At 46.7% G+C, this 14857-nt stretch overlaps 1 non-coding gene across 1 annotated transcript; it reads left to right on the top strand.

Annotated features, from left to right (window-relative positions):
* The first annotated feature begins 4467 nt into the window (after window positions 1-4467).
* On the top strand, window positions 4468-4660 carry LOC119733469. The gene has a single exon (XR_005271840.1). It is a non-coding gene; the product is annotated as a U2 spliceosomal RNA (small nuclear RNA).
* Window positions 4661-14857: the final 10197 nt, after the last annotated feature.

Raw genomic sequence — 14857 nt, 5'->3', positions numbered from 1 at the left:
AGTAACAGAAAGAGGCGTGTAATTTCTTCCTCATCTTCGGATGAGGAAGTACAACACAAAAAAAGTTCTCCTCCTTCACTGACGCCCGTGCTCCGCATTGCTTCCGAGAAGGAACTTTCCGGCTCGGGCTCTGAGGGCATGGAAACATGTAGCGAGACCCCTGATGCCCCACAAGAGGTTCTTAAAGGACCTACCGTTGCCGTAGTAAGGAAAGCCAGACTTAAACTTAAAAGTCTTAAGCTTCCTGGGATCCAAGAAAATTTGATCCCTTGCAGCGTTCCTGCTTGCAAGGAGGTTTTCCAGGCTTGGTCTGAGCTTAATAGCCACAGGGTGACAGTCCATCAGGATAAGTCCCCTGTGGAATTCAAGTGTCCCCGCTGTGACAAGACCACCCGGTCTTCTTATGACTGGTTTAGCCACCTGATCCAGGAACATGCACATTTCGTTTTGGATGCCGGATCGGCGGACCTTAGGTCCTATTTGAAGTATTGAGTATTTTTTTCTAGGCAAAATGACGCCTTCATCAGTCTGTTTCTTTTCCTTTCTTGTATTTATTTCAATGATTTCCATTATTTCATTGAATGTTAATGGAATGCGTGATTCCCTGAAAAGAAAACGCATTTTTCAGTTTTGTCATCATTATGACATATCCTGCCTGCAGGAATGTCATATCACCCCTGCAGATTTGGCTTTATGGAGTGCAGAATGGAGGGGAGAGATGTTTGCCAGTTTTGGCACATCTTTCTCCTCTGGTACTGTAATTCTTATTCCTAGGCGTAGTCCTTTACGTTTTTTCGATTCTTCAGTGGATACTGAGGGTCGTATTATTAGCGGTACCCTCCAGGGTCACGGGAGTAGTGTTAATCTCTGTGTAGTTTACGCTCCCACGGACCCTGGAGCCCGTCGTCTTTTCTTTTCTAATCTGGCCTCTCATTTGAGAGGCAATCATCCAATTATTTTGTGTGGCGATTTTAATTGTGTTTTGGACATCCATTTGGACCGTCGCGGTTCTGCTGCTACTTCGTGTGGTTTGGGAGCCGCGGAGTTGCGGCAGCTTTTGTCCACTTTTTCCCTAAAAGACTGTTGGAGAGATCGTTTTCCTAATGTTCATTCTTTTACCTGGCGAAATGCGGCGAACTCCGCCTCCAGTAGGCTGGACCGTTTTTACGTGTCCCGTCTGCTGGATGTGGAGTCTTGTTCGCACTCGCCCTGTTATTTGTCTGATCATGATGCTATTACTTTGAAATTTACCTTCCCCTCTTCTCCCGGCATCGGGAGCGGTTACTGGAAGTGTAATGTCTCCATCCTTTCTGATGCCGTTTTTAGAGAAGAGTTTACGCAAGCTTATTTAGGTTGGCGTTCGCTCAAGGAGGGGTTTGATAATGAACTCCTCTGGTGGGAGGACGTCAAATTGCGTTCCAAGCAAATGTTGGTCAGCTTTTCTAGCCGCTTAGCCAGGAAACGACGGAAGAAAAGGGAGGACTTAATGTCTTCTCTTAAATCTGTTCTTCTTGATTTGAATAGTGGGGATTCTAACCCCGCGCTTCTAGCCCAGTATGACTCTTTGAAATGGAGATTGGAGACATTGGATGACTTTGAAGCTGAGGGGGCTCGAATACGTTCTCGTGTCCGTGTCCTCAATGATGCGGAGAAGCCATCCAAGTTTTTCTTTCGGCTGGAGTCCGAGCAAGCCAGAAAAAAGTTTATTTCTTCTGTCCGCGGTGCCGACGACGTTGTTGTCGAGACTTCGGCAGAAATTGCCTCTGTTTATCGGTCCTTTTATTCCGATTTGTTTAGCGAGGAGCCGGTAGAGGAGGATCTCCAGTCTCCCTTTCTAGACTCGTTAACCTCCAGAGTCCCTCATGACCTTTTTTTGGATTTCGAGAGTCCACTTGAACTCTCGGAGTTGACCGATGCACTGAAGGGGATGGCCAACTGTAGGACCCCTGGTGGGGACGGACTTCCCAGGGAATTTTACATTTCCTTCTGGGAGTTGTTAGGTCCAGACCTGCTGGGGGTTTTTCGTTGTGCTTATAAGTTGAATTGTTTAGCTGTTTCTCAGCGGTCGGGCATTCTAACTCTATTAGAAAAGCCCGGTGACCCGTTAGATCCCCGTAATAAACGGCCAATTTCTTTGCTGAATGTTGACTACAAAATTTTGTCGAAGGCCTTATGCTTACGTATCAGCAAAGTGCTGCCAGACATCATCAGTCCTTTCCAGACTTGCGGCGTCAAGGGGAGGTCCATCCACGACAACATCAGACTCCTACGGGATCTGGTGGCGTATGTGGATGGAAAGAACCTTGACTGCCTTGTAATCTCTTTAGATCAACAGAAGGCTTTCGACAGAGTTAACTGGAATTTTTTGTTTAAAGTCATGAGTCGTTTTGGGTTCGGCCCTAACTTTTTGCACTGGGTCAAACTTTTGTACACCGACATTTCTAGTCAAGTTTTAGTTAATGGTGTTCTTTCTGATCCGTTTGGTTTGTCGAGGGGAGTGAGGCAGGGATGTCCCCTATCTCCTCTCCTCTACGTTCTTTTTATTGAGCCGTTTGCGGCTACAGTTATCCGTGACGGTCGCATCGGTGGCCTGGTGGTTCCAGGCAGCAGTGGTTTGCAGTGCAAAGTCGTTCAGTACGCTGACGACACCACTTGCATTGTCAGGGATCGCTTGTCGCTGGTGCGACTGTTCGGTATCATTAAACAGTATGAGTTAGCGAGCGGTTCTCGCCTGAATATGGCCAAATCTCAGGGCCTCATTTTCGGGGCCTGGCCTGATGATATGTCTTCTCTGGTTGACATTAAGTGGACCAGAACTCCCATTAAAATTAATGGTATTTTTGTTGGTAAGGGAAACATGGGTGAGAAGAGCTGGAAGGAACGAATTCCAGCTCTGCTCACTTGTCTTACTAAATGGAAAGGGAGAAATCTTTCTCTTCTTGGTAAAGTTTTGGTTGTTAATTCAGTTATTCTTTCGCCTCTGTATTATCTAGCGCCTATTTACCCCCTCCCCGCCTCGGTGGAGAAGGTGGTGAACAAGGCTATTTTTGGTTTCATTTGGTCTAATAAGACCGAGTTGGTTTCGCGCCCAGTCCTTTTTCAACCTGTTGATCAGGGTGGGCTGGGCGTAGTTAATATCAGACATAAATGTGATAGTCTTTTTGTTCGGGGTTTGAGGAGCGTGTTGGATGTTGATGGTCCTCCTTGGAGGTTTTTTGCCCTTTATTGGGTAACATTTTCGTTGCGTAGTATCCTGCCTGTTGGGTTTTGGTCTAACAGCAGGCCGCACGCCTTGAACCTCACTTCTTGGTATGGGTATTTTTGCAAGCTGGTCTTGCTTGTTTTTAAGCTGGCTCCGAATTTTGCCTGGGAAGCGGGTACCTCCCGCCAATTATACCTGATTTTTTTCGGCCAAGATCCTGTTAGGAAACCGGTCTTAGTCCTCCAAGACTTAGCCTTGGTTTTTAAATTTGCTAACTGCTCCGTTTTGGATCACCGTCTCCGGGATCTGAACTGGAGAATCATTTGGCGGGCCGTGAAAACGGCCCAAAAAGTTCTTAATTGGGGTTATGGGGCCGGCAAGTGCCCCCGCGCCGGTTGTGGCCAACCGGAAACTATTAACCATGTTTTTTGGGATTGTGCCTTTGTTTCTATTCCTTGGGGTTGGGTTGAACATGTGGGTGGGAGGATCTTGGGGGAACATTTCTCCCTGACCGCACCTTGTGTATTGTATGCTGATGGTTTGAATAACCGTGCAGATTGTGTTTTGGTTTGGTACTTGATCTGCGTTGTCAAGTGGCTTATTTGGTCTTCGCGTTGCGAGACCTTGTTCGATAAGTCTACTGCCAGCGCAGATATTGTTCTCCATCGGATTAAGCGCGCGGTCAGGGATAGAATTCGTGCTGATTTTGCTAGGCTGACCGAAGACGGCTTCCGTGCTACGTGGTGCGTGCGGGGAATTCTCTGCACAGTCGTCGGAGGTCAGCTAATTCTTCGCCTTTAGGTTTTTGAAACCCTTGGTGTTTGCTGTTTAGACCCTTTAGGTCTCTTCTGTGTGGGAGAATTTTTGCTCCTGGTTTACTGGGACCCTTTTGGTCCCTTTTGTGTGGGAGCTTTCAGCTCCTGGTTTTGGGGCCCTTTAGGCCCTTTTTTAGTAGAATCATGGCATCTCTTTAGAGCCTTGTGTCGAACCTGTGAGAGTCTTCGCTCTCATGTTTTAGACCCTTTAGGTCTTTTTTATCGAAGTTTGGAAGTTTCGTCTGGATGTGTATAGTATGCATTTTGTTTGAATATGGTTTTCGGCAGACAGTTAGGGTCGTACCCTACCATGGTAACGCGTGGGTAGCGTGGCTACACAGTTTGTTTGTCTTGTCCGTGTTAAGTGTTTGTCAGTTTAATTATTAGGCAAAGGGTAGGGAGGCTCGTAGCCTCACTTACTAAGGTGTAGTGTGACTACCCTATCCTGGGATCTTCTTTAGGAGGATCCCGAAACCAAAAAATTAGTATCTGTTCTTTTCAGCTTAATATCTGAAACGCTGTTCATTGAACAGCCAGTATATTAAACTGATTTTTGGATTTGGGCCGTGGAATAGAGGCTTGCCTCGTCCCGGCCACGGGTTGGCCCGGTATAGCAGTACATCCGGGATTCGGCCCACTCCCTTCGGGGAACATAAATTAATACAAAAACAGGTTCTGACTACGGTGCCCCGTCGTTAAAGGTTCGTTTTCTTTTGACGTTTTGGTGACAGGGCTTTCACATTGAATTACGGTAAATATTAGTAAGTGTGTAAAGTCTTGTTAAATTATGATGTTGGCGTTTCCATTGATTTCCGTTCAAGGTGTAAAAAAAAAAAAAAAAAAAAAAGGCTTGGCCACGACCCCTCTGTGTCTGGTTATAAATGTATTGTTTGAGTCTCGTTGCAATATGTTTCTAGGCATCTTCTTCCTTTTCTTATTTGTTATCCCTTTTCCCCCTTGTTTTGCTTCTGATTTGTTTGTTTCCCAGGATGAGTGCTCCTGCCACGATTGGTCGCCAGAGGGCGCCGTAACAGTTGATGGCTTCGCATGCTCATATCGCGTCCGCGCATGTCCTATAAGTTGCCTCGCCGGGGCTGGGATGGCCATTGAATCATCTACAACCGACTGAGGAGACACAAACATGTCTGGCCGTGGCAAAGGAGGAAAGGGACTAGGCAAAGGGGGTGCCAAGCGACACCGCAAGGTTCTCCGAGATAACATCCAGGGAATCACTAAACCAGCCATTCGTCGGCTGGCCCGCCGCGGAGGAGTCAAGCGTATCTCCGGGCTCATCTACGAAGAAACCCGCGGAGTCCTCAAGGTTTTCCTGGAGAACGTTATCCGCGATGCAGTCACCTACTGCGAGCACGCCAAGAGGAAGACTGTCACTGCAATGGACGTGGTGTATGCGCTGAAGAGACAGGGACGCACGCTGTACGGCTTCGGCGGCTAGACACCATATTCAAAAATCAAACCGAACGGCTCTTTTCAGAGCCACCACTATTTCAAAAAAGAGATTGAATCTTGATTTTACTCGATTTCACTTGTCCTTGTCATGTGTGTTCTTAGAGTTGCTTTTCCCCTCCCTATTTCCACTGTAAAACATGTCTGGTCTCCATTTTTTGTCAAAGTCGATTAAGTAATAATTACTGGGTGCTCGTCTCAGGATATAGCGGGGAACGTATAGAGGGATCCGTGACATTTTGTTCGCGAATGGGTGTGTGTGATTATTGTCTTTATTACAAAACAAACATAAACAGCAGCCAGGGAAATCCGTATGTTTGTCACTTTTCTTTTAGGGGGTGGGGGAGGGGGTGTTTATTGGGGTTCAATTAATCCCAAGTAGGGGGTGGGAGAAATATTGTAGTCACAACGATCCCAAATGGATTCTGTTGCCGAGGGCTCATAATACTATAGGCTCGGAAAAGCAGCATTTTCGATTGAAATTTAACGTCTATACTTTTTCAACGTACGGAAATCGTGATCACTGAAGCGTCTCCGCTTGGCCCCCGAAGCACCCAATCGGAAGATAGCCCATTGTTAGGCTTCCAACCTAGGATGCTATGCGCCGGCCTTAAGAGGCGGGGTCCGTTCGCTCAATCTGCACTCAGTTGTGATCACCGTTCATCAAACCATACCCTTGACCATGGCGCGCACCAAGCAGACGGCAAGAAAGAGCACCGGGGGGAAAGCCCCCAGGAAGCAGTTGGCCACCAAGGCGGCCCGCAAGAGCGCACCGGCGACTGGCGGTGTCAAGAAACCCCATCGGTACCGACCGGGAACCGTCGCCCTCCGTGAGATTCGCCGCTACCAGAAGAGCACCGAACTGCTGATCCGAAAGCTGCCATTCCAGAGACTTGTGCGTGAAATTGCACAGGATTTCAAAACTGAACTGCGATTCCAGAGTTCTGCCGTCATGGCATTGCAAGAAGCGAGCGAAGCTTACCTCGTCGGCCTCTTCGAAGACACCAACCTGTGCGCCATTCACGCCAAGAGGGTCACCATCATGCCCAAGGACATCCAGTTGGCCCGCCGAATTCGGGGTGAACGAGCTTGAGCACGTTGTGTGCGCAAAAAGAAATAAAACTAACGGCTCTTTTCAGAGCCACTACTTCTTCAAAGAGAGATTAAGTCCAATCCCTGAGTTTTCCTTCAAATAAAGAATAAAGGGCCGTTGATTTTTTTCCGAATTATTATTGTTGATATTCTGTCCAAATACATTCCACTTTTTGGGTTCTATACGTATGCCTCATCCGAAACGTGTTCCAGGCAAAATTGAATTGTTATGGGCATGGTAATAATGATATATATTTCCTATCTGTTTTGACAATTACAGGTACTCGTTCTCTTATTTTCGTCGGTTTTGCGTTACATTGTATGATTCATTATAAATGGATGGTGCATAAGGGGGAAACAACATTTAAAGAAGTATTGGTGCACTACGACATATTAATTCGCCCTCCGCTGGAGATGACTTTATTATTTCCCAGAAATTCAGTAGACAATAATATTTAAGAAGGACACTTATACACGTGTCAGTCTGAGAAAAAGGCTAAAAATACCCTTGCCGGGGAGGGGGGGGGGGGGGGTCGTGCCGTGCGTGCATTGTATAACTATGCACGCATACCGCTTTCTTCACGCATGGGTTAGCGGTCACTGGCGGGAAAGTGGACGATGCATGGGTGGTCAGAATCCAAGCTGTGCACAATAAAAGCCGGCCAAGACGTGCTGGTCTTTCATTCGATCTCACGATCCGATACATTCCAAGTCCTCCAATATGGCTCCCAAAGTTAGCGGAAAAGGTCAGAAGAAGGCCGGAAATACTAAGGGTCCGGTTAGCGCAAACAAAAAGAGGCACCGGCGTCGCAAGGAGAGCTACGGCATCTACATCTACAAAGTGATGAAACAGGTGCACCCCGACACCGGAATCTCGAGCAAGGCAATGAGCATCATGAACAGCTTTGTCAACGACGTGTTTGAGCGCATCGCCAGCGAATCTTCTCGCCTCGCTCTCTACAACAAGAAGTCCACCATCACAAGCCGTGAAGTGCAGACAGCAGTACGCCTACTTCTTCCCGGGGAGCTTGCTAAGCATGCAGTCAGCGAAGGCACCAAGGCCGTCACCAAGTACACGACTTCAAAATAGAAATTTTGAAGGCTTCAAAACCAAACGGCTCTTTTCAGAGCCAACACAGTTTCCAAAAAGAGATTTGCCAGTCAGCTCAGTTCGCCCGATCAGCCCATTTCTTAGGTTTTACAACTAACCTTTTTTTATTCTGTTGTGTCCCTTTCACTCTCTCTCTTTTTTTTTAATATGCTTTTACCCTTCGTGAGGCGAGGGGAGGTAATGCGATTAAAGTTAATCCCTGAGTCTTGTCGTCGTCGTAAACACATAATTTAATTTATGCCACAGCCTTTTTCAATTGGTCATTTCTTTCAATCTCCGGACGAGTGCTTGCATTTTGTTGAGTGGGTTACTATTAAAAAATAAATTAGGATTTCGTCTGTGGGATGTTACAAATATCTAGCAAGAAACCGAGGCCAGTTTTAACCGCCGCGTGAGAGCAACGAATCACTGCCATTGTGCGGAGGCTGGTCGAAAGATCATGGGACTTCTTCGGCGGAATAACAATAAAACGTCTTAAAATGGAGGTAAGAATGTTGCATGTTTCTGTGTTTTATCTAGTGATTCCATTACTTTGAACGACGATGACACAGTTGTAATTTTTTGTTCCCTCGTCCCCCGCGTCCAAAATGGATGCGGTGCACCCAACCGTGCGACGGGCACGCCCGTGTCGCGTGATTGGCTACTTGGCACGCTTCAGCCAATCCACCAGAACGCTATAACTAGTGTTGTGTTTTCCAAGTGGGTTCATTCACACACCACCTTTACTGCAGAGTACATTCATCTTCTGTCACTATACTGTCAAGATGACTGGGCGAGGAAAGAGCGGCAAAGCAAGAAGCAAGGCCAAGAGCAGGTCCTCCAGGGCGGGACTCCAGTTCCCCGTGGGTCGTGTTCACAGATTTCTGCGTAAGGGCAACTACGCCCAGCGTGTCGGTGCCGGTGCACCGGTCTACCTTGCGGCAGTGATGGAGTACCTTACCGCGGAGATCTTGGAACTGGCCGGAAACGCTGCACGAGACAACAAGAAGACGAGAATTAATCCCCGCCATCTGCAGCTTGCTATACGCAACGACGAGGAGTTGAACAAGTTGATGAGCGGAGTTACCATCGCGCAGGGTGGTGTCCTTCCCAACATCCAGCAAGTTCTTCTGCCCAAGAAGACCGCCAAAGTGTCAAAGTAAAGAAAAGAACTTACTTTGCATCCACAAACCCAAAAGGCTCTTTTCAGAGCCACCACAACCTTCAAAAAAGAGATTTGTCGCTGCCTGTCTAACTCCACCTCTACCTTCACTCATAGCCGAAATCAATTTCTCTAATTTTTTTTATAAACAATAGAACACTGTTCCAGATAGAATTCCCACTGTGTCCTTTAACTTAATCATTATGCAAAATTTTACGCACTGCGTATGTGACCGGCCGGCCGGCTGAGTACATTAGCCATACATGTATGTATATGCATTGTCTTAAATGTTGCCTCATGTAGAATGTGAATGACTTATTCACCAAAGGTTACAAAAATGGACAAATAATGGTGCGTTGACATTTGTTTCCCGTTTGTTTCTTTTCTTTCTTTCTCTCTCTTCAATTAACTCCCCGCGGGACCGCATTGATATTGATACATAAGTATTATAAGCGCAAATGAAAACGGTATGACGAATGTTTTCTTTTCTTTCGAATTTTCTTCTTATAACTTCATGACGAAATAAACAATAAATCAATGAAATAAAATAGTAATTATTACAAAAAGGGGAAATAAGTAAGTGAAAAAATAACAAAACAAAACAATAACCAAGCAATTAAAGGAAAGCGGCAGGCTGGGACTCGAACCCACGGTCTATTACTTTCTACATGTGCTCTCTAACCACTCGGCCACGGAGCTTACTGACAAACTGAAGTATTTCCCCGCCCCTAATGTGGGACCCATTGGCAGGCCCTGAGAAATACCCAGATGGGAAACGCCGAGGCGCGATGACCGGGAGTGTTGAAGGGCGCCATCTATTGATATGCTTGTCCCGGTACATCGTACGTACGGCATTTAGTGCCGACGCTCTCGCTCACTGATGCATTGATCCCATTTTTTGTCTGGATTAATTTTTTCAACAAGATTTTGGGTGAAATATGATCGAGGTGTATGAAAATGCATGATAGAAATATTTTTAAGAATGTATATGTCTCTGTTAATCTGAGAAAGCCGGAGATTTCTTGCTCATCTCTCTCTCCCCTGGTTTCGTTGAGTTGCGGTGGACGCGCAGGAGTCTTTTTTTTGTTTTCACACCAGGAAACAAAAAAAGGCAAAAATAAATAATAAGAAGAACAATAGCAAACAGTATTTCAAGACGAATAATCCCTTTCCGCGCTATTGTTTTAATATTAATCGTTATCGCTTCTCGCCCTTTTGGCTAAGATCATCACGACTTCCCGAAGCTCCGTGTTTTCTTGAAGCGTAGTAAATCTTCAGAGCTTTTCTAAAGTTAAATTTTTTACCAGGGGTTTTGGTTATTTCATAGACGAAGTCTGTCTACTTTTCGTTTGAAATTTGTTGGATTTTGGGTGTATTTTTGAGGGTTTTGGGGGTGGGTTTTTGTAGCTGGCTGAACACACAGTACAGTATTAGCCAGTGTATTCCTTTGTTCAGCTCTTCTTTTGTTCACGCCGGGCAGTGCACGGCCTTTCCTTTCTTCTGATTCAGTTACCCGTGGTGTTGCGTAACAGCATTCGTGTGCGTAACTCTACGGGATTTTGTGTTCTTGTTGTTTTTTGTCTAAGCGTAAAGGCAAAAAGCCTTGCCTTTTACGCCATTTTGTATATATAGGCTCTGTGCATTTTGCACTTGTATATTTAAATACCTCACTGATCAGCAATTTGCTGACCGTCCCTTTTTTCTTTTTGCTGCAGGGTGGCAGTTGCATCCTGCAGTAATCATTTTGGTAACTGGTCGGTGTTTTACCAGGAGTATTTACCGGCCTGTGCATTGTTTTCCTTCGTTTTTTGTTTCCTTGTCGGAGATAGGCAAGATGCCATCTCTCCGATATAAAGAGTGCGCCGTCGAGCTGCGGTTCGGCGGCGAAGTTACGCCGAAACTAGTTTTTTCGGAATTTAGTAAGTTGGGAATTGTGGCCAAGGACCACCTGTCGGCTGTCCAGCCTTTGCCAGGGCATCGATTCGATGTTGTGTTCAAGACGCCAGAACTGGCGAAGACGTATCAACCGTCCCTGACATCCATCCCCGGATGTCAGGTGATTGCTTTTGATGGCATTGCCATTGTGACGATGCACTATGTTTGTCTTAGCATCGACGACAATATTGTTCGTCGTTTGCTGAGTGCCTATGGCGAGGTTCTCCAGGGTCGGTTTTGTACCCACGCTGGAGAGCCTACGATCTTCAACGGTACTAGGCAGTACCGTATGAGGATCAAGAAAAACATACCGTCCGTTATGCGGATTGGTAATAGAAATGCCTGGGTGTCCTACATTGGACAGCCCAGGACTTGTGCAAAGTGTGGCCAGCAGGGCCATTTTGCTAATTCCTGTAAGCAGGAAAAGTGCTATAAGTGCCTTGGTGTGGGGCACGTGGCTTCCTCGTGCCCCAACCGAGTTGTCTGTACTGTTTGCGGGGAGGAGGGGCACAACTTTAAGATGTGCCCTAACTCCTTTGCAAACAAAGTAGTTCCTAAACGCACCTGGGCTCAGGTGGTGCGGGAGGAGACGACTTCGTCGACTCCTGCCGAGCCTGAGTCCCAGGCTGCTGCCTCTGATGCATCTCCATCTAGCTCGTCAACCGTAGGGGAGACCCCACCCACTAAGCTTAACAGCACCGCGCCGGAGGACGGCTTGTCTAGCCGTCCGAAGGTGCGGTGTAGTTCCTGCAATACGCAGGTTGGACCCTACGGGGTTGATGCTTTATGTATTTCCTGTGACTGCCCCATCGGTCACAGGAAAATCACTGTTCTTTCTTGTGCTGATTGCACTAATGTTAACGGCCCGCCGCAAATTGTTTGCAGTGAGCCTGAGTGCAACACTTTTCTGCTGGAACGCCAGCGAAAAATCCCAAGGTTCCTGCTGGTTCCAGCAGGAAAAGACCAAGTAACAGAAAGAGGCGTGTAATTTCTTCCTCATCTTCGGATGAGGAAGTACAACACAAAAAAAGTTCTCCTCCTTCACTGACGCCCGTGCTCCGCATTGCTTCCGAGAAGGAACTTTCCGGCTCGGGCTCTGAGGGCATGGAAACATGTAGCGAGACCCCTGATGCCCCACAAGAGGTTCTTAAAGGACCTACCGTTGCCGTAGTAAGGAAAGCCAGACTTAAACTTAAAAGTCTTAAGCTTCCTGGGATCCAAGAAAATTTGATCCCTTGCAGCGTTCCTGCTTGCAAGGAGGTTTTCCAGGCTGGTCTGAGCTTAATAGCCACAGGGTGACAGTCCATCAGGATAAGTCCCCTGTGGAATTCAAGTGTCCCCGCTGTGACAAGACCACCCGGTCTTCTTATGACTGGTTAGCCACCTGATCCAGGAACATGCACATTTCGTTTTGGATGCCGGATCGGCGGACCTTAGGTCCTATTTGAAGTATTGAGTATTTTTTTCTAGGCAAAATGACGCCTTCATCAGTCTGTTTCTTTTCCTTTCTTGTATTTATTTCAATGATTTCCATTATTTCATTGAATGTTAATGGAATGCGTGATTCCCTGAAAAGAAAACGCATTTTTCAGTTTTGTCATCATTATGACATATCCTGCCTGCAGGAATGTCATATCACCCTGCAGATTTGGCTTTATGGAGTGCAGAATGGAGGGGAGAGATGTTTGCCAGTTTTGGCACATCTTTCTCCTCTGGTACTGTAATTCTTATTCCTAGGCGTAGTCCTTTACGTTTTTTCGATTCTTCAGTGGATACTGAGGGTCGTATTATTAGCGGTACCCTCCAGGGTCACGGGAGTAGTGTTAATCTCTGTGTAGTTTACGCTCCCACGGACCCTGGAGCCCGTCGTCTTTTCTTTTCTAATCTGGCCTCTCATTTGAGAGGCAATCATCCAATTATTTTGTGTGGCGATTTTAATTGTGTTTTGGACATCCATTTGGACCGTCGCGTTCTGCTGCTACTTCGTGTGGTTTGGGAGCCGCGGAGTTGCGGCAGCTTTTGTCCACTTTTCCCTAAAAGACTGTTGGAGAGATCGTTTTCCTAATGTTCATTCTTTTACCTGGCGAAATGCGGCGAACTCCGCCTCCAGTAGGCTGGACCGTTTTTACGTGTCCCGTCTGCTGGATGTGGAGTCTTGTTCGCACTCGCCCTGTTATTTGTCTGATCATGATGCTATTACTTTGAATTTACCTTCCCCTCTTCTCCCGGCATCGGGAGCGGTTACTGGAAGTGTAATGTCTCCATCCTTTCTGATGCCGTTTTTAGAGAAGAGTTTTACGCAAGCTTATTAGGTTGGCGTTCGCTCAAGGAGGGTTTGATAATGAACTCCTCTGTGGGAGGACGTCAAATTGCGTTCCAAGCAAATGTTGGTCAGCTTTTCTAGCCGCTTAGCCAGGAAACGACGGAAGAAAAGGGAGGACTTAATGTCTTCTCTAAATCTGTTCTTCTTGATTTGAATAGTGGGGATTCTAACCCCGCGCTTCTAGCCCAGTATGACTCTTTGAAATGGAGATTGGAGACATTGGATGACTTTGAAGCTGAGGGGGCTCGAATACGTTCTCGTGTCCGTGTCCTCAATGATGCGGAGAAGCCATCCAAGTTTTTCTTTCGGCTGGAGTCCGAGCAAGCCAGAAAAAAGTTTATTTCTTCTGTCCGCGGTGCCGACGACGTTGTTGTCGAGACTTCGGCAGAAATTGCCTCTGTTTATCGGTCCTTTATTCCGATTTGTTTAGCGAGGAGCCGGTAGAGGAGGATCTCCAGTCTCCCTTTCTAGACTCGTTAACCTCCAGAGTCCCTCATGACCTTTTTTTGGATTTCGAGAGTCCACTTGAACTCTCGGAGTTGACCGAATGCACTGAAGGGGATGGCCAACTGTAGGACCCCTGGTGGGGACGGACTTCCCAGGGAATTTTACATTTCCTTCTGGGAGTTGTTAGGTCCAGACCTGCTGGGGTTTTTCGTTGTGCTTATAAGTTGAATTGTTTAGCTGTTTCTCAGCGGTCGGGCATTCTAACTCTATTAGAAAAAGCCCGGTGACCCGTTAGATCCCGTAATAAACGGCCAATTTCTTTGCTGAATGTTTGACTACAAAATTTTGTCGAAGGCCTTATGCTTACGTATCAGCAAAGTGCTGCCAGACATCATCAGTCCTTTCCAGACTTGCGGCGTCAAGGGGAGGGGTCCATCCACGACAACATCAGACTCCTACGGGATCTGTTGGCGTATGTGGATGAAAGAACCTTGACTGCCTGGTAATCTCTTTAGATCAACAGAAGGCTTTCGACAGAGTTAACTGGAATTTTTTGTTTAAAGTCATGAGTCGTTTGGGTTCGGCCCTAACTTTTTTGCACTGGTCAAACTTTTGTACACCGACATTTCTATTCAAGTTTTAGTTAATGGTGTTCTTTCTGATCCGTTTGGTTTGTCGAGGGGAGTGAGGCAGGGATGTCCCCTATCTCCTCTCCTCTACGTTCTTTTTATTGAGCCGTTTGCGGCTACAGTTATCCGTGACGGTCGCATCGGTGGCCTGGTGGTTCCAGGCAGCAGTGGTTTGCAGTGCAAGTCGTTCAGTACGCTGACGACACCACTTGCATTGTCAGGAATCGCTTGTCGCTGGTGCGACTGTTCGGTATCATTAAACAGTATGAGTTAGCGAGCGGTTCTCGCTGAATATGGCCAAATCTCAGGGCCTCATTTTCGGGGCCTGGCCTGATGATATGTCTTCTCTGGTGACATTAATGGACCAGAACTCCCATTAAAATTAATGGTATTTTTGTTGGTAAGGGAACATGGGTGAGAAGAGCTGGAAGGAACGAATTCCAGCTCTGCTCACTTGTCTTACTAAATGGAAAGGGAGAAATCTTCTCTTCTTGGTAAAGTTTGGTTGTTAATTCAGTTATTCTTTCGCCTCTGTATTATCTAGCGCCTATTTACCCCCTCCCCGCCTCGGTGAGAAGGTGGTGAACCAAGGCTATTTTTGGTTTCATTTGGTCTAATAAGACCGAGTTGGTTTCGCGCCCAGTCCTTTTTCAACCTGTTGATCAGGGTGGGCTGGGCGTAGTTAATATCAGACATAA

The sequence above is a fragment of the Patiria miniata genome, unplaced genomic scaffold (assembly GCF_015706575.1).
Source record: "Patiria miniata isolate m_02_andy unplaced genomic scaffold, ASM1570657v1 HiC_scaffold_25, whole genome shotgun sequence".
NCBI lineage: Eukaryota > Metazoa > Echinodermata > Asteroidea > Valvatida > Asterinidae > Patiria > Patiria miniata.
This window is presented reverse-complemented; position numbering and strand designations above follow the sequence as displayed.